The sequence below is a fragment of the Phascolarctos cinereus genome, unplaced genomic scaffold (assembly GCF_003287225.1).
Source record: "Phascolarctos cinereus isolate Bilbo 61053 unplaced genomic scaffold, phaCin_HiC Scaffold_5;HRSCAF=322, whole genome shotgun sequence".
In the NCBI taxonomy this organism is placed as follows: domain Eukaryota; kingdom Metazoa; phylum Chordata; class Mammalia; order Diprotodontia; family Phascolarctidae; genus Phascolarctos; species Phascolarctos cinereus.
The window spans coordinates 461,209,842-461,228,695 of record NW_027555958.1 but is presented as its reverse complement, the minus strand read 5'-3'; positions in this window follow the sequence as shown (position 1 = coordinate 461,228,695).

Sequence of the window (18,854 nt, the reverse complement as noted above, 5' to 3'; positions counted from 1 at the left end):
CTTTTCTTTGTCAAATTGAGGTTTCCTTTCTGAGTATCACTGGGCATGTCAAGTATCTCATGATGTTTTATAGTTGCTATGAAACCTGAATAAACACTTGCTAAATAATCATGCCTGGGGTGCAGTATTATTTCATTCAAATGTCCATTTACAAATGCATTTATTTCAGTTCATGACTGAATGCCTTCAAAGACTCTTCAGAGTGGGATGGAATAGCATGGAGCCCTATTTACAGGAGGTACCATTCATTTGAGGTGAAAGAGACCACACTCACCTCCTGAATGGATGGCTGATGACAGCTGGCTGTATTGCATTGTGGTCATCGAGAAATAGCCCCAGTCTTGGCACCTGGATGGCTCCATTGGAGGCCTAGCCCCTTTATTTACCAGCTGTGTGATTATGGGCAAGTCCCTTATCCACTCCAAGGCTCAGTTTTCTAATCTGTATAAAATGGAGACAAGAGCACCAACCCTGCATACCTCTCAGCTTTGTTTTGAAACCCAAGGAGTTATGGATGTGGAAGCATTTTGTGACCTGGAAACATTCTATAAATAGTGGGTGGTAGAAGTGATGTTATTACAATTTTAGGACAATGCAAGCCAGGCATCTTGTAGAATTGTTGTGTTTGTCCTCCGTTCTCGAAGAGGACCATCACATCAGGGAGATGATGACATGACTTACAATTGACTTTGATTTGAGTGAGGGAGGGCTGTGCAAGGTCACCAGCCTCACTTTCTCCTCCAGAGCCATCTGAGTCCAGTGGCCAGATATTCATCAGGACCACTAGAGATGGCCCAGCATCTTCTAGGAAATGGCTATGGGAAAGGACCACTAGTAGTCAGTGTGGCATAATGGAAAAGACTCAGGATTTGGGGTAAGAGTATCCCTGTTCAAATCCCACTTATTGCCTGTGTGATCTTGGTGACATTGCTTTGTGTCTCTGGGCTTCGGTGACATTATCTGTAAAAAGAGTTGGAATAAGTGGTTTCTGAGGATCTTTCCAGTTCTGTCTATGAAACTATGAAGCAGAGTTTGAATCCAAGCTCAGAAGCTTGCTAACTGTGTCTCCCTTTGAGACACTTGATGTCTCTGGGCCTCAAGTTTCATTATCTACTAAATGGGGATAATAATATTTTTGCTGCCTACCTGATAGAAGTATGAGGAAAGTGCTTTGGGACCCTCTACAATATGGCCAAAGATTTGGATAAAAGCAGACCATTTCTTCTTAGTGCTGAAGTAGAATTTCCAAATTTTATTTTTTCCCTAAAAATTAAACTAATTTGGAAATTTTGAGAATGTGGGTTAGTTCCTAGGATTGCCTCCACCCAGGCCCAAATCTTAGTCATAAAACCAGAAAAAAAAGTCTCTTATCACTGTTGTCTTCACTTTCAAATTCTTAATCAAATCTTTTTTTCCTCACATCACCCACACTTCCCAGCATTTTTCTCCTGCTCCTGCATCCCAAAGAGCCATCTTTTCCTAAAGATTTTAAAATGGCACCATGGGGTTGCAGTTCAATAAAGTGACCAATCATCAGCCTCATCTGGCATCACCCCAAATCATTGCCATCTTCTCTCTTTTTTCCCCCCACGGGAAGGAGGGAGTTGTTTAAATGGAATAGGGAATTCCCAGGCAGGAAAGTCTCTCCACTGATGCAGATTGTCACCTGCTCATTGACTTACTCAGAGGTATTGAGGGATTAAGTGACTTGTCCGGGATTGGAGACTTACCGAGTGTCTTGAGGTGAGTTTTGAATCCAGGATATAGTATCCTAGGATCTTAGATTTAGAGCTGGATCGAAACTCAGGCAGCTCAGTCCAAGAAGCTTACTTTTTGGATGAGGAATTTGTGTCCCAGAAAAGTTAAGTAAATGGGCGTCTTTCCATTAATACATTCTTGCCCCCCATGAACGCTACAGTCCAGCCACACCAGCGTACTTGCTTTTCCCTGTACCCACTACTTCATCTCCCATCTCCAGGCCTTTGCCTAGCCTGGTACCCATGCCTAGAAGGCTCACCCTCCTCACCTCCTTGGCTTCTGTCAAGGTTTATCTCTGGCTCCATCTGCTATAGGAAGCCCTCCCTGATTTCCCTTTCAGACCAGCAGTCTGGAAACTCTCTGAGAGTTGGGAACATTTCATTTTTTAAATAATTATAGCCCTGGCTCCTTGCTCAGCACCTAGCACAGAGTAAGGGCCTAAAAAGTTTATTGATTGATTGCTCAATATAATACCAGCTATGCAGCCATGAACAAATCATTAAATTTATTCCAGCCTTGATTCCTTCATCAGTAAAATGGAAAAAAAAATGACAATGGCTATGTGACCATGGGCAAGCTTCCATTTACCCATCTGTAAAATGGGCATGACAATTACTGTAGGATATACCCAGCAGGGTTTTTTGTGAGGATCAATGACATTCTCATGTCAGATGCCTTTATTAAAGCACTCTAGAAATGGGCTGTTGGCACCAGAGGACTCACAGAGTAAGTTGTCAAGAGTCTTTAGACCCCAGGTACAGTGCTCTTCTCCCTATGCTAGCTTGTTTCCAAAAGCCAAGGGGTCAGTTTTCTCCAATTATTCTTGGTATTTCCCTCTCTGCTTTTCCTTCTCTCTCCTTATTAGTACCTTCAACTTCCCTGGAATCCCATTTCTGGATTATATAGCAGGTTTTTCCCTTGGGGAAATTTGACCCCACCCCACCCCCCTTCAGGCTCTTTATGGAGGTTAGGATAAGGAGGGTTCCATGACCCTGCTTGCTCCTATCTGGGACCTCAGCTCTCCCAGGAACAGAGAATGTCAATCCCTTGTGAGCAGGGATTGTTTCATTCTTTGTCGATGTATCCCTGGTGTCTAACCTAGCACCTAAAACATAATAAGTGCCTAATTAATGCTTGGTAATTGATTGACTGAGTACTTGGTTAAGGAGCAGAGGTAGTCCTAGCCAATGGACAGAGTTATCCCATACTCACTGACTCAAGAAAGGAATTTTCCAAAACCTTCAAAGAAGAAGAATCCTGGAGGCTGATGTTGTACCTGAGATCAAATACTGGATGGAGCTGTCATTGGATAAAGACCAGGGATGCTGGGCAAACAGACCTTCACCTCTCCTTTTCTCCTTCCAAACATCTTTCAGCCGTGGTTCCCCATTCTCTTAGCAACCAATGCAGGCAGAGGGGTCTAAGGATGGAGAATGGTTCATTAGTGCACAGGAGATGCTCAGAGGCTTCTGCAGTTGGCTAGGGAAGTTTAAATGTGGGAAAGCAGGGATGTATGGCAGAAGTTAGCTGGAGCTTATTGGGGAGGGGAAAGCCTTGGAGGAAGAGTTTCCAAACACAAAGCATCAATATTATTGGAGGAGTGATTGGGACGCCTGGGGCACAATATGGCTTCAGTTGGACCAACTGCTCACTCTCCCGGTTCCTCTTCTGGGTTTTGTTTTACTCACACTGTAGGGCAAATCGTTTCCATTTCGAGGAAGGTGTTTTGTGTCTCCACAACTTCCTCCTCCTAGCCCCTTAGTCATTACCCTGGGTCAAGGGTCTTCCCTGACTTCATATATCCAGCTAGACAATGAGTAGGCTCCTTAGCAGCTACTTCAAGGGAAAGTTGTTTGAGGGGCAAGGTGAATGGTCAGATGGTAATACAGTCACTAGCAGATGGTGAGGCTGGGAATGGATCCTGAATGAATTCACAGACAGACTGAGCTCCAACAAAGGGCTCTTGAGACTTATCTGGAGGACAGCAGTGGGCTTTGTACCAGTCTCTAGCCTGGGGGAACTCTGCTCCCCACCACCGTCCCTCCCCTCCCTGAATTTGCTGGGACGCTGAGCGCACCATGACTGGCAAATTAATGCTGCTTTGTGTGTCCTTCCATCTTCAGCTACGAGAGTGCTAACATGGGAGCTGGCAGGACTTTGGAGATCATTTAGTCCAATACATCATTTTACAGGTGAGGAAACTGAGGCTTATGACTTGCCTGAGGTCACTCAAGTGGTGAGTAGCCAATATTCCAACCTCAATCTTCCGTCTCAGAATCCTGGGCTTTTTCATTAGATCAGCTAGGTCACATTATCGATGAGGAGCTGAGTTCCAGTCCTGACTCAGAATCCCTAGCTGTTTAACCCTGAGCCTAAGTTTCCTCTTCTGTAAAGATAATAATAGAGGATAATAATGGAAGCTCAAATAAGTCGTCAAATGTAACAACTACAACAACAACAACAATACCAGTAAAAAATTTTTATATAGTGCTTCCTATGTGCCAGGCACTGTGCTAAGACTTCACAAGTATTAGCTCATTTGATCTAAGCTTGGCAAGTAAATGCTGTTATGATCCCCATTTTGCAGATGACAGCACTGAGGCTGAGGGAGGTTGTGACCTACCCAGGGTCACATAGCTAGTAAATGTTTGAGGCTGGATTTGAATTCAGCTCTTCCTGACTGCAGGTCCAGTGCTCTATCCACCACATCTCCTAGCTGTCTCTAGGTAACCTAGCCAGGAAAGGTCAGAATCAGAAACCGAACTTAGGTTACAAAGAATGGCAGGCCATCTAGTCCAAGCTAATGTCATTGTGCCTTTGGCCTAAGAACTTAAATGAAAGGGAAACTGCTCTAGCCCAAGTCAGCCCATTCCATTTGTAGGTAACTCTAATTATCTTCCTCTCTGCCATGTCCACCCAGTATGGCTAGTTCTGCCCTCTGGGGCTAAACTCAACCAATCTAATCCTTCTACTTAACCCTATTTGCTTCAGTTTCTTCATGTGTAAAATGAACTGAAGAAGGAAATGGCAAACCACTCCAATTTTTTTTTGTTTGGTGAGGCAATCAAGGTTAAGTAACTTGCCCAGGGTCACACAGCTAGTGTCAAGTGTCTGAGGCCGGATTTGAACTCAGGTCCTCCGCCAAGGCCTGAGCTTTATCCACTGCACACTCCAGTATCTTTGGCAAGAAAACCCCAAATGGGGTCAGGAAGGGTTGAATATGACTGAAAAACAACTGAACAATGCCTGAAAGTATATCACCTTGAGGTTTGCGTAGAGTTTTCCATGTGTTACCTCAACTGATTCTCAACCCTGTGTGGTAAACACTGTTATTATCCCTATTCTATAGATGAGGAAACTGAGGCTTCAGGATGTTAGGTGACTTGCCCAGGGTCACATAGCTAGTGGCTGAGGCCAAATTTGAACTCAGATCTTCCTGACTCCAGGACCAGTTATTTATCTCCACTGTACCCCCTCGCTGCCCACAGGAACAATGCTGGAAACAAATCTCAGTTCTGTTTTTTTTTTTCTTTGTGACCTTAAGAAAGTAGCTTCTGTTCTCAAGGCCTCAGTTTACCCATCTACAAAATAAGGGGATTAGCCTAATGATCTCTAAGGTCTCTTCCAGTTTTTTGATTCCATGAGCTAAGGTAGAAAGTGCAAAAATCATTGCTCCCATTTTATAGAAGAGAAAACTGAGACTGCGTGAGTGACTTGCCAGTCACACCTAGGAATTGCCTGATACAGGAAATCCGTATGAGAAACTTAGTTGGAATCAAAGATGAGATGTGACCAAGAGAATAAATGCAAGGCTCGTCTCCATAAAAAAAGGGATAGTTTCTGGGAATACCAAGAAAAGTATTCACTTTCTCTCTGTTCGTCTCCTCTGGCCTGGACAATTACAATAGCCTTTGGTTTCCTTGCCTCATTTTTTTTTTTAAAGCAATGGGGTTAAGTGACTTGCCCAGGGTCCCACAACTAGTAAGTGTCAAGTGTCTGGTCTGACACAGGATTTGAACTCAGGTCCTCCTGACTTTAGGGCCAGTGCTCTATCCACTGCGCCAGCTAGCTGCCCCCTTGCCTCATTCTGGACTCCAGTTTGTCTTCCACTCTACTGCCAAAGTGATCTCCCTACAGCTCAGGTCTGACAATGTCTCTCCCTCAGTCAATAAACTCCAGTAGCTCCCTATTATCTCCGGCATCAAAGCTTTCTTTGGCATCCACAGCCTGTCTTCTTCCTACCCTTCCAATATTCTTGTATTTTATTCCCTTTCTCACATTGTACACTCTGGCTACACAGACCTACTAATTGGTCCTCAATAGGACCGGCCATCTCAGTCTCTGTGTTTTTCCATTTTCTGTCCCACCCATGCCTGGAATGTGTTGACCCCTCTCCTCCACCTCCTAGTTTCCCTGGCTTCAGGACTTCCTTCAAATGCAATTTTCCCAGGAGTCCTTTCAGGTTCCTCCCTTCTCCCAGATGCTATTGAGTGGACGTAGAGGGTGGGGGGTGGGAGTCTTAACCTGTTTTTGGTCATGGAGCCCTTTGGCAATCTGGTGAACCTATAGACCCTCCCCCATCAGAATATTTTAAAAGCATGAACTAGAACACAGGATTGCAAAGGAAACCAAAGATTAGTGAACATTAAGACGTACCATTTTACCATCCAAATTCCCTCTGAAATCTATTCATGGTCCTTTCCCTCCTACTTTGTATAAATCTTGCATCTACTTAATTATTTACATGGTGTTCACACCACCTCCTTTGCAGCACCTCCCGCCCCAACCTCTCTAGAATGTAAGCTCCTTGAGGGCAGCAGCTGCTTTGCCTCATCCTGTTTTTTGTGGGTTTCTTAGCTGGTATCCTCCATATTTAGCACAGTGCCTGACACAGTGCTTGACCAATGTCTGGTGATTGATGAGTTGCTCGCTGGATTGCCAGTGCCTCTATGCTTTGACCTGGGCAGAACATATCCCCACTTTGTTGTCGATAACTGGTGTTCCCTTCTTGTAATGCACTTAAGCTGTAATAGTACATATTACACTTTTCTGTGATTGTATCTTATCCCCTTACTAGACTGTAAGGCCTTTGAGGGCAGAGATTACCGTTGCATTTCTTATGCATACTTTGTATCTTCTCTGGAACCTCCCATAATACCCTGCTTACAGGAAGCCCCAGATAAGTGTTTGTTGAATGAATGAACCAGTGAACTCTGTATAATCCAACAGGAAGAAAGGAAGAACTTTTTTCATTAAATCAGGCCTAATCAATGGAGGCTGGTGATGCAGCTTCAGCCCCGCCCTGAGCTCTGGGGAACAGATGGAGAATGGGCCAAGCAGATGGAAAAATCTTGTCTTCCAACAGAAATTATTTGTAAAGTTGGAACCAGTCAGAGTGAATATTTTGAATTAGGAAGATGAAATATTGCAAGATTCACAACAAGGCCATAAAATTAACTAATGCGCTGCAAATATCCACGTCACTGGGACCCAGGGAGTCAGGAGGAAAAGAAGGGGGCTTTTGCAAATGGCTCAAACATATAAATTATTTACACGTCCCTTCAACAGCCCAGCTCCCCTACAGCTGTTCTGGTCCGTGGCATCATCCCTCGCCCACTCCCATCACAGCAGCTGTTCACATGGCAGAATTCTTTTTCTTTCTGGTCATACTTTGTCCTCTCCATGCTGTGCACTGGGCCCTATCTCCTGACCAAACTCATTTCGTCTCTTCCTCCAGAAAAAAGGAGAGAAAGAAAAGTTCCCATCTTCTACAGGAAGCCAGTCTTAGACCCCCAAGGGACCTCTTTAGTCCTTTCCCTGTGAGATTACATTCTATTTACCCTCTAGAGATGTTGTGTGTTAATAGTTATTTGCATGTTGTCTTCTTTCATTAGATTGTGAGCTCCTGGAGATCAGGAACTCATGTTTTTGCCTTTCTTTGTATTCTCAGCATCTAGGTATCACAATGAATAGAGCTTGGGACTTGGAGTCAAGAAGATCTGAATTCAAATTCATCCTCAGATGTATCACTTTAACTTCTGCTTGCCTCAGTTTCCTCCTCTGTAAAATGAGGACGGTAATAGCACCTGTCTTACAGGGTTGTTGTGGGGATCAAATGAGATAGTAATTGTAAAGTGTTTTACAAACTTTAAAGATGTACGGAAGTGCTCATTACTGTTATCGTTTTCATTATTATTATTATTATCATCATCATCGTCATAGTGCCTGGTGTATAGTAAACAGTCACTAAATACTTACTGACTGAATACATGATTTGTCAGAAAATAACTTCAGTCTCCATATGTAATGTGTTTAGAATATGGTGAGACGCTTGGCCTGGAAACCACTTTCCTTTCCCTGCTTTCACAAGGGTCCTACATCAACTGAATGAAAAAGCTGCTGATGGAGGTAAAGTGGGTGTGGTTGGACATGAGATTCTAGAGATCATCATTGTCATCTTCTTAGCTCACATTCATGCAGCTGTGTCCTTCGTTTTCAAAGAGGAGCAGTGACGTCACTGGCGGCATCTTGACTCATGCATGAATTGGATTTAAGTGACGCAAAGTGTCACAGAGTCCTCAGCCTCACTCTCTCTTCCAGAGACATCCAGGTCCAGTGGCAGGACAAAAGTCAAGCCACCTGGCGATGGCCCACAGTGCAGTGAACGACCTTGGCATCTTCAGTGTCTGACTAAGCTCTGAGTGCTCCACAGTTCCCGTTCCAGCCATCTTCACGGCCTTTGGAACAAATTGTTCTCATCCACCCATTCTGCTAGGGGAAAGCTTCACATGCTTGGGGTAGACGCTCCCCTAACTCACCAATGGGTCTGAGGCCTGTCAGTTACCCTCAACTTGGTTTATCCTCTTCTGCCAAGATGGTTTACCAGGGTGTGGCCACTGCACAGGAAACGGCTTCTTGGAGCCACAGCTGAGAGCTGGGTAACAGGTGGACACTAAATGTGGATAAGCAGCCTTGCAAATGGCTTGGCATGCCCTCATACCAGAGCCGCTAGTCCTCCCTAAACACCCTTAAGGTAGGTAATGGAATCGTTATGTCTATTTTACAAATAAAGAAACTGAGGCTCAGAGTGTTTTGTGACATTTCTCTTTCAACTAGAGAATCACAGGCCTAGATGGTAACTTATAGCACCAAGGAAGCCCACAGTTCAGAAGGAGAAAGGGAAAAGGGAAGAGAGAAGGAGAAGAGAATGAGCATTTATATAGTACTTGCTGTGTGTAAGGTCCTGTGCTAAGGCCTTGACAAATATCTCATTCACTTCTTATAAGAACCCTATGAGGTAGATGCTGTTATTATCCCCATTTTTCAGTTGAGTAAACTGAGGCAGATGGAGATTAGGGGACTTTCCCAGAGTTACACAGCCAGTGCCTGAGGCCAGATTTGCACTCAGATCTTCCTAATGCCAGGCCCAGTGCTGTAGCCATGATGAGATTTTGGGTGATGAGTTCATCCTGACCGGAGTGTCATGTTCCATAGGGACCAAATCAAACAGAGCTGCAGATGGAAAGTGGGGAGTTAGCCTTCTGACTCTAAACCCGGTAATCTCTCCCTTGGGAAGGGAGGAAGGAAAAAAAAGGGAACATGCATTTATCAAGCACCTACTGTGTACCAGACACTGTGAGGATGCAAATGTGAGCAGAAAGGAAAGGCAGTCCCCATCGTGAAGAAACTGACGTTCTAGTGGAGGAAGAGTACACCAAAGGGACCTGAAAGGGTATGTAACAAGGAAGACAGACAGGGAGGAACCTGGGGGAAGCAGGATTTTAAAGTCTCTAGAGTAAGGGTGATGGCTGGGAAGGGAATGATGGCAGGCTGGCCTGGGCTCCTTCACAAAATGGAGGCTCCAGGAAGAGCTCACCAGGGGGACGAGTCAGGGACCTCACAGAGTGAGATTCCTTGATGAGCAGTCACCAGGGGTAGCAGGAATGCCTGGGCCCGGAGGGAAGTTCCAAGATGAGACAGCAGTAGAGGCATGACTTTGAGATCCGGAAGGTCAGAAAGACACAATGGGGAACTCTTGCTTATTTCCTAAAGGGCAGGGACTAGGTCACCAGCATCGTGGCAGCACCACAGCATCTCTACAGGGCCTTGAAGGTAGTCGGAGTGCAAGAAATGTCTTTGATGAGATCGGAGCAGCCAGCCCTAATGAAAACTGGAATAACTCACAGACAGCTTGGTGTAGAGGTGCAGAGACTTGTGTAGACCTGATTTAAACTCATCAATTAATCAGCAAATATCCAGTAAACCCCATGCCTGTGTGACAAAGGCCCAGTCAGTTAGTGGGGCCTAATCTCTAGCGGGCATGCTGAACTGAAACCATCAGTCTGGACCAGCAAATCAGGATCGCTACACGTTTTGATCATTTTGCATGTTAGCGCTAGAAGGGACCTCCAGAGAAACCTAGTCCAGCCTTCCTTCCCTTTTCATGGATGAGAAAAGAATCCAGGGAAGTTCCTAGGGTCATAGTTCATATAGACCTGGAAGGGACCCCAGAGGACTTTTAGCCAAGGGAATTGAAGTGGCCTTCTCAAGGTCACAGAGCCAGTAATTGTCGTAGGGGAAATCTGAACCCAGGGCCTCTACATGCACAGTCAATTGGAAGGACTGTTAAAACACAGAACATCAGAGCTGGGAGGGGCCCCAGAACAAAACTAAGGTCTAGGGAGATTTAGCCACTCTGGTAACAAAGATCAGAGGCAAGATTTGAATCCAAGACCTTCAGTTCCAGGAACCACACTGCCCTCACGTGAAGGAAATGGCAAACCATTCCAATATCTTTGCCAAGCAAACCCCAAATGAGGTTGTGGAAAGTAGGACATGTCTAAAACAACCCAATGACAGCAACTCCTTGGCTCTGATTCTAGGCTTCTTTCCCACCGTACCATGTAAAAGGTACCATATTTTACAGGGGAGGAGATGGAGGCTCAGAGAGGGTAAAAATATTGCCTGGGGTCACACAGCGTTGATGAGGTTGAGTTAGGCTAGAACCTAGTCTTCCCTTTCCGAGTATAGGTTTCTTTCCATTTTGTTCCCCTAATACTTTATTGCCGACTCTGCATTGCCCCCTTAGCATATGGCAAGGGCCAAAAGAGGTCTACTTGGCATGTCTTTTTTGAGTAGGAGGCTTTCCATACCAGCAGCAACCCATAAAACCACCGTTCTCCAAGCTACGATTTCTCCTTTCCAGCCTTGTGTCGCCATGCTTATGATAGGGCAACAGCGCCCTCTGCTGCTCAGTGCTGAAAACTGCAGCCCCAAGCCCACTGTCCTGCAGGCTCCTTTTAATCCATAATGCTTTTTTGTGAACGATCCTTCACTCCTTAAAATCTAGCTCCTCCAGCCTGATGAAATTGCTGCAGTGTACTGATGCCATCACGGATGCATTTCCTCCATGGCTGACTCATGATTTTTGATTTTTGATTTTTTTTCCAAAATGAAGCAGCCTTCTAGGTCGTTAGTGTTTGAATGGCTAAATCTTCTGCAAGACCCATTAGGAGCCGCCATCAGCTGAGGAGTGTGTTTCTTTCCCTAGCAAAGCGACCACATCGTAGCATTATAACAAATTGTCCCCATCAGCCAATCGCTTTGTAATGTGTCTCTTCTCAAGGTAAACTCATTTGTCTTGTAGAGCAGATGGCAAAAACAAAACAATAAAAAAAAACCCCAAACATGTATGTGTGTGTAGATATATAAATAATATTATGTATGTATATATTTATATAATATTATATACACATATATGGAGAGAGAGAGGAGAGAGAGAGAGAGAGAGAGAGAGAGAGAGAGAGAGAGAGAGAGAGAGAGGAGAGAGAGAGAGAGAGTTGTTTTCCTCCCAGAATTCCTCCCAGAAACGCACAGTGCAGACACCAGAGGCCCTGATGGGGGCCCAACCCTCCAACCTTGCCTTGAGACACTGTCAGCAGGCCCTTATTTCTAGAGGAAAGCTGTGGATGTTCTGGGCAGAAAGTTCTAGACTGCACACTGATGGGGGTATAAAAAGATGAAGACAGGTGGGGATGGACTGGACCTCCTCTTGTACTGCAGCTTATGGGCTGGTGTGGCATTCCCTGCCAGGTTTTGAGAAGCCCAAAGATAGATCTCTGTCCTCCAGGGCTTCCTCAGGCAGGCCTCCCAAAAAGCCTAGTGTTTTGCCTGAAGAAGGAAAGAAAAGGAGGCATGGTTTCAGAGCTTGGCCCTGCTGCCTGTTTAACCTTCAGACTTTCCATTCCACCTCTTAGAGCCTTCATTATCTCATCTGCAAAATGGGGGCAATAATAATCACGCTACCTCCCTGAGATAAGACTTGTGAAAGTCCTTAGCACATAGTAGGCACTTAATAACTCCTTGTTTCCTTTATCCACCGCCCCCTCCCACCCAAGGTTTTCTGGAGCAAACTGTTTTGTGAACTTTTAAATGGTCTGGAATTATAAGTTATTATTGTGAACTGGCCCAAGATGGGAGAGGCAGGCAGAGTAGAGAGGAAAAAAGAAATCCAATTAACCGAGTTTATAAAATAAGCCTGTGAAGTGAGTTTTTTTTTTTGAAGTGAGTTTTGCTGGTACTATTAACCTCCTCATTTTACGTATGAACTGAGGCTCAAAAGGGAAATGGTATACCTGGTCACAGAGCCCCATAGAATGGGACAAAGCTGGAATTTGAATCCAGGGGCCTCCTTCATCCTTCTCCTTCCTCCTACTCCTCCTGTTCCTCCTCCTCCCCTCCTTTGCCATCCCCTCCTCTATCACTCTTTCTTCCCTCAGCTCTTTCCCTCTGATTTATTAGTAAGAATCTTGAAAAGAAACAAAACTGGACATCTATATAGTGACTTACATCCATCCCTCAATATAGGTAGCCTCTTTTCATTCCCATTTTACAGATGAGGACACTAAGCCCCAAGAGAAGAAGTGAGGACCAGCATAAACATAGCTGGCAAACATCGGCCCTGAGGTTCAAGAAGAGGGCTCTTGCCTCTGACCCACAATATTCCCACGGCCTCACATTCCCTATCTGGCTTTGGCTTTGAGGCCAAAGTTGAGACTCAGTTAAATGACTGGCCCGTGGTCACGTGCAGAGGAGTTAAAATCCTGCAGTTCATTCCCCGAACCACCCAGACCCTACAGACGAACAGGAAAACGCCCTACAATCTATCTCAGGGTGCTTTGGCAAAGCTCCTTGGCTTCTCTGTGCAGCCCCTTGCAGGGTGTGCATGGGGCAGCTTCCCATTGCATTCTGCAAATCAATTACATTCCCCAACAACTCGCATCTTGCATATTTAGAATTCATGGTGTTAATATGCCAAACATCTGCTCTCACTATTAAACATGTCATGGTAACCATCACACTCCCAGACGTCATCGCTACCAGCACTGGTAATAATCGCGGTGTCAGAGAGAGAGAGAGAGAAAGAAAAAGGGGAGGGAGGGAGGAAAATCTGTGCAGAATGATTGCATTTTATCCCCCCCTCGGGGCTAGCACAGCTGCATCTCCCCACGTCTTTCCTTCTGCTGTCCATGTCACAGGGTATTTTAAAAAATGCTGCTACCACTTGATGAGCCCCTTTTCTTCCCCTCCCTTGCTCTCCTATTCATTAGTAGTCTAATAATGGCAGGGGAGTGTGTCATGTCTTTGCCAGAAGGGCATATGTGCCCCGGCATGGGCTTGTGACAGCTAACTCCCCAACAGAATTCTGGCAGTAGACAGACAGCTGGGAAAAGAGAAATTATTTTGATCAGGATCTAAGTGACATTGAACTTGCATCAGAGGTTCCTTCCCCATGGCCCTGAAAGAAAGGGAAGAACTAAGGAGGACAGAAGTACAGGAGGAGGACAGCAGGTACCCTTTTCCAGACTCAGAATCACAGAGCTGGAAGAGTCCTCCGAGGTCAACTTCACCAACCAGTGCAACAAAGAATGCCCCCAGGACACGTGTGATGAGTGGTTAGCTGGCCGCTGGACGAAGACCCCAGCCGAGGGGAGGAGACCATTTGGTCCCTTGCCTGCTCGGCCATCTCTGGCGACATAGTAATTATAGTTGTTGACACCACCCAGTTACCTTCTGGCTGCTGGGAATGGGTGGGCATGAAGTGCATGTCATCCTTTCCCACCTGGGCTCTGGCCAGAACAATAACTAGACTGAGTGGCTGCCTGGAGGAGGAGGCTTTGTGGATGAACACCTTGACTCCAAACTAGCTTCTTTCTGGGGGGATGAGGGCAACTTCTGAGTTTCATATCTAGAAGACCTTGCAAGGTAGAAGACACATGAGATTGCCTTTGATTCTCAAGGACAGACATAAGCAGCTCTGGAACCTAGCAAGAAGGGATATGAGCAGAGGGGGCAGAGCCAAGGTGGCGAGTGAAAGCAGTGACTTGCTTGAGCTGTCCCCCAAACCCCTCCAAATACTCATAAAAATGGCTCTAAACAAATTATGAAGCAGCAGAACCCACAAAAAGACAGAGTGAAACCAATTTCCAGCCCAAGACAACCTGGATGATTGATCAGAAAGGTGTATTGCGCCGGGCTGGGAGTGCACACACAGGCTGCGCAGGCCGCAGCAAACCTGGAGCAGGCCTCGGAGAACTGAATTGCAGGCAGCTGTGGTGGTTTCCAGACTTCTCAACCCACAATCACCAGGCACAACTTAGAAGGTCAGTGGGAAAAGTCTGCTTTTGTCGGTGCTCAGAGAGGAAGGTGGGCTTTCAGCTCCATTCCCCCCAAGGCGTGGACCTGGCGGGAAGCATCTGCTTCCCGAGCTTCAGGCCCATAGACTGTGGGGGAGTCCAGTGGCTGATCAGAGAGGGACTGCAGGGATCTCTTTGCCAGTGCTGAGGCAGGAATCTCTTGCTTTGCCCGTGTGTGGATCTGGGTCACAGTTCTGGGCGGCAGTGCTGGGGTGAGGAAGAGCGCTGGCTTGGAGGAGCTTGTAGTGGCTGTGCAGAGGAACCCCTCCTCACAGTTACAGAACAGAAAAGAGTACTTGTGGTCACAGGCCAGGAAAGGAGTAAACACCTCGCCCCTTATCATACAACCCTGGAAGAACTGAAAATTTACAGGTCCCTACAAGTCTCTGAAAACAGCTACACAAACCCCTGAAGCTTAGGACAGTACACTCTCCACATTGGAAGCAGACTCTTACCTTAACAAAGAGTTTACAACTCAAGTAATTGGCCGGGATCATGAGCAAGCAGTGCAAAAAGAGTCAGACTATATTATCTTACTTTGGTGACAAAGAAGATCAAAACATAAAACCAGAAGAAGACAACAAAGTCAAAGCTCCTACATCCAAAGCCTCCAAGAAAAATATGAATCAGTCTTCAGGCCTTGGAAGAGCTCAAAAGGGATTTTGAGAAGCAAGTAAGGGAAGTAGAGGAAAAACTGCAAAGAGAAATGAGAGTGATGCAAGAAAATCATGAAAAACAAGTCAACAGCTTGCTAAAGGAGACCCAAAAAAATACTGAAGAAAATAACACCTTAAAAAATAGCCTAACCGAAATGGCAAAAGAGGTCCAAAAAGCCAATGAGGAGAAAGATGCCCTAAAAAGAAAAATTGGCCAAATGGAAAAGGAAGTCCAAAAGATTACTGAAGAAAATACTTCCTTAAAAATTAGAATAGAGCAATTGGAAGCTAGTGACTTTATGAGAAATCAAGACACTGTAAAACAAATCCAAAAGAATGGAAAAACAACTGACCTGGAAAATAGATCCAGGAGAGAGAATTTAAAAATTATTGGACTATCTGAAAGCCATGATCAAAAAAAGAGCCTAGACATCATCTTTCAAGAAATTATCAAGGAAAACTGCCCTGATATAGTAGAACCAGAGGGCAAAATAGAAATTGAAAGAATCCACAGATCTCCTCCTGAAAGAGATCCCCAAAGGAAAACTCCTAGGAATATTATAGCCAAATTCCAGAGTTCCCAGGTCAAGGAGAAAATATTACAAGCTGCCAGAAGGAAACAATTCAAGTACTGTGGAAACACAATCAGGATAACACAAGATTTAGCAGCTTCTACATTAAAGGACCACAGGGCATGGAATATAATATCCGGAGGGCAAAGGAGATAGGATTACAACCAAGAATCACCTACCCAGCAAAACTGAGTATAATCCTTCAGGGGAAAAAATGGTCATTCAGTGAAATAGAGGACTTTCAAGCATTCCTGATGAAAAGACCAGAGCTGAATAGAAAATTTGACTTTCAAATACAGGACTCAAGTGGAACATGAAGAGGTAAACAGGAAAGAGAAATCATAAGAGACTTATTAAGATTGAACTGTTTACATTCCTGCATGGAAAGATGATATTTATAACTCATGAACTTTGTCAGTATTAGGGTAGTTGAAGGAAAAAAATTATATGTATGTATATATAGATAGATAGATAGAGGGCACAGGGTGAGTTGAAGATTAAGGGGTCATATCTGGAGAATAAAATTAAGGGATGAGAGAGGATGATACTTGGAGAAGAAGAAAGGGAGAGGTAGAATGGGGTAAATTATCTCACAAAGAAAAAAGAAAAGAAAAAAGAAAAGAAAAGAAAAGTCTCTTACAGTGGAGGGGAAGCAGGGGAAGGTGAGAGGGAATGAGTGAGTCTTATTCTCATAGGATTTGTCTTAAGGAGGGAATAACATACACATTCAATTGGGTATGGAAATGTGTCTTACCCTACAGTAAAATAGGGGGAGAAGGGGACAAGAGAGCAGATGGATAATAGAGAGGAGGGCACATTGGGAAAGAGGGTAATCACAAGGAAATATTTCTGAGGAGGGACAGGGTCAAAAAAAGAATAGAATAAATGGGAGGGCAGGATAGGATCAAGGGAAATAGAGTTAGTTTTTCACAACATGTCTACTATGGAAGTGTTTTGCATAACTGCACATGTATAACCTATATTGAGTTGTTTGCCTTTTCAATGAGGGTGGATGGGGAGGGAGGAAAAGAGAAAATTTGAAACCTAAAGTTTTGAAAACATATGTATAAAAAAAAAGTGTTTTCACATGCTACTGGGAAATAAGAAATACAGGAGATGGGGTATAGAAGTCTATCCTGCCCTACAGGAAAATAGAAGGGGAAGGGGATAAGAGAAGGGGGGAGAGGTAGAAGAGAGGGCAGACTAAGGGAAGGGATATTCATAATATATGCCATCTTGGGGTGGAGGGAGGGGTGAGATGGGGAGAAAATTTGGAACTCAAAAACTTGTGGAAGTGAATGTTGAAAGCTAAAAATAAGTATTTTTTTTTTTTTAAAAAAAGAAGGGATATGAGCAGAAGCATGTATGTGACTGGAAAGGTAATATCAGGTGGGTTTGGGACCCAATCTCTTCTGTCTTCTATTGTTTTTTTTCTTGCCTTCTTGGTAATCAGTACAGCAGAGGCTTGTCCCCATTCATGTGTCCTTTCTTTTCTCCTCTGAAGGGCCATGTGGTAGGATCTCTCTCTCTAACATGTCTTTCTTCTCTTCTGGAGGATGGGGCAGTGAGTAACACAGCTGCTTCTTACCCTCTCTGGGCATAGAGTGGCTTTTGGGGAGTGCAGAAAAGTGCCTAGCTCTCTTAGTCTCTCCTTTATCCATCTCTGCTAGAATGTGGGAAATCCAAGAGACTTTGCATCAAGTTAGGACCATTAAGCCACAGGAGAGGCATCTACTGCCATATTTTAGAGTAGTATAGCGGGTGGAAGTAATGGCTTTGGAGCTGAAGCCAGATTTGAAGCCTGTACTTGGCCATTTGCTACCTCTGTGTGGCCATAAACAAGCCACTTTCCTTTCTTGGCCTCAGTTTCCTTATCTTTAAAAATGAAGGGATTGGGCTAAATGTTCTCTAAGGACCCTTCCACCTTTGATCCTTTCAGAAACAATTGTTTAACATTTTTATGGTAATCGTTAAAGATAATATTCTCTAAAGAAGTCATTTTTGGTAGATTTTTATGTTTGTTCTGAACTGCAAATTCCCCAAGACTGTTCATGTACTCATTAAATCTCTCAATCTCTCTCCCTATCTCTCTCTCTCTCTCTCTCTCTCTCTCTCTCTCTCTCTCTCTCTCTCTCTCTCTCTCTCTCATACACACACACACACACACACACACACACACATATGTATATACACATATATATTTATTTATTCATTCATTCATTTCTTCCTTCCTTCCTTCCTTCCTTCCTTCCTTCCTTCCTTCCTTCCTTCCTTCCTTCCTTCCTTTCTTTCTTTCTTTCTTTCTTTCTTTCTTTCTTTCTTTCTTTCTTTCTTTTCTTTCTTTCTTTCTTTCTTTCTTTCTTTCTTTCTTTCTTTCCCAGGACTTAGCAAGCTTGGACGCTGGTGACAAAGATTCCTTCATGACAAGAGTAGTAGCCCTTGACTGATTTGGTTTCTTCTTATCCAATCCATAGTTTCTGGTAGAGTCTTTCTAATCTCAGAAATTCTTGTGTGTCTTATTCAATAGTCACTAGTTTCAATCATATTTGGCTTTGCCCATGAAGCAACCAGTGATGCTAATACCTTTCCTGTTTTCTCCACAACACCAGGCAGGCTAAGACCTGATGATTTGGACTCCAGCCATTGACCTCCCACCCCTTTATTACCTCTGCATCTTAATTCCATAGGGTAGGGCCAACGACATTTTAAAACCTAGAGAACACCCCCAACTTGGGTGAGCTCTTTCTTTTGCTTCATTTTTCTCCATTTGCATATCCAACACTGTGTGTGTGTGTTTGTGTGTGTCCTTTACAGAGCTGGTTAAATCATCTATACAGCCCATATCTGATACCTGTCCAAACTGAAGGTGCATAGTCCCTACTTAGGAAAGAGGAAAAATCAACTGGATATAACAAGGAAGAGACTTACACATTAGGCTTTTCTGTTTTGGTAGGACCCTACACATAACATTTAGGGCAGGTAATAAAGAAGTTATTGCTTTCATATTGGTTGGGGTGGGGAGAAAGGGGATGACATGGCCCATTGTGATATCCTAGAAGAAACTAGAAGTCTAGTGACCTTTAATAACATTAGGGATAGATTTCTGTTCTTTAGAGTAATAAGCCAGTACCCCTGAGTTGAGCCCCAGTAGGGAACTGCCCTCCCAGCTTTCT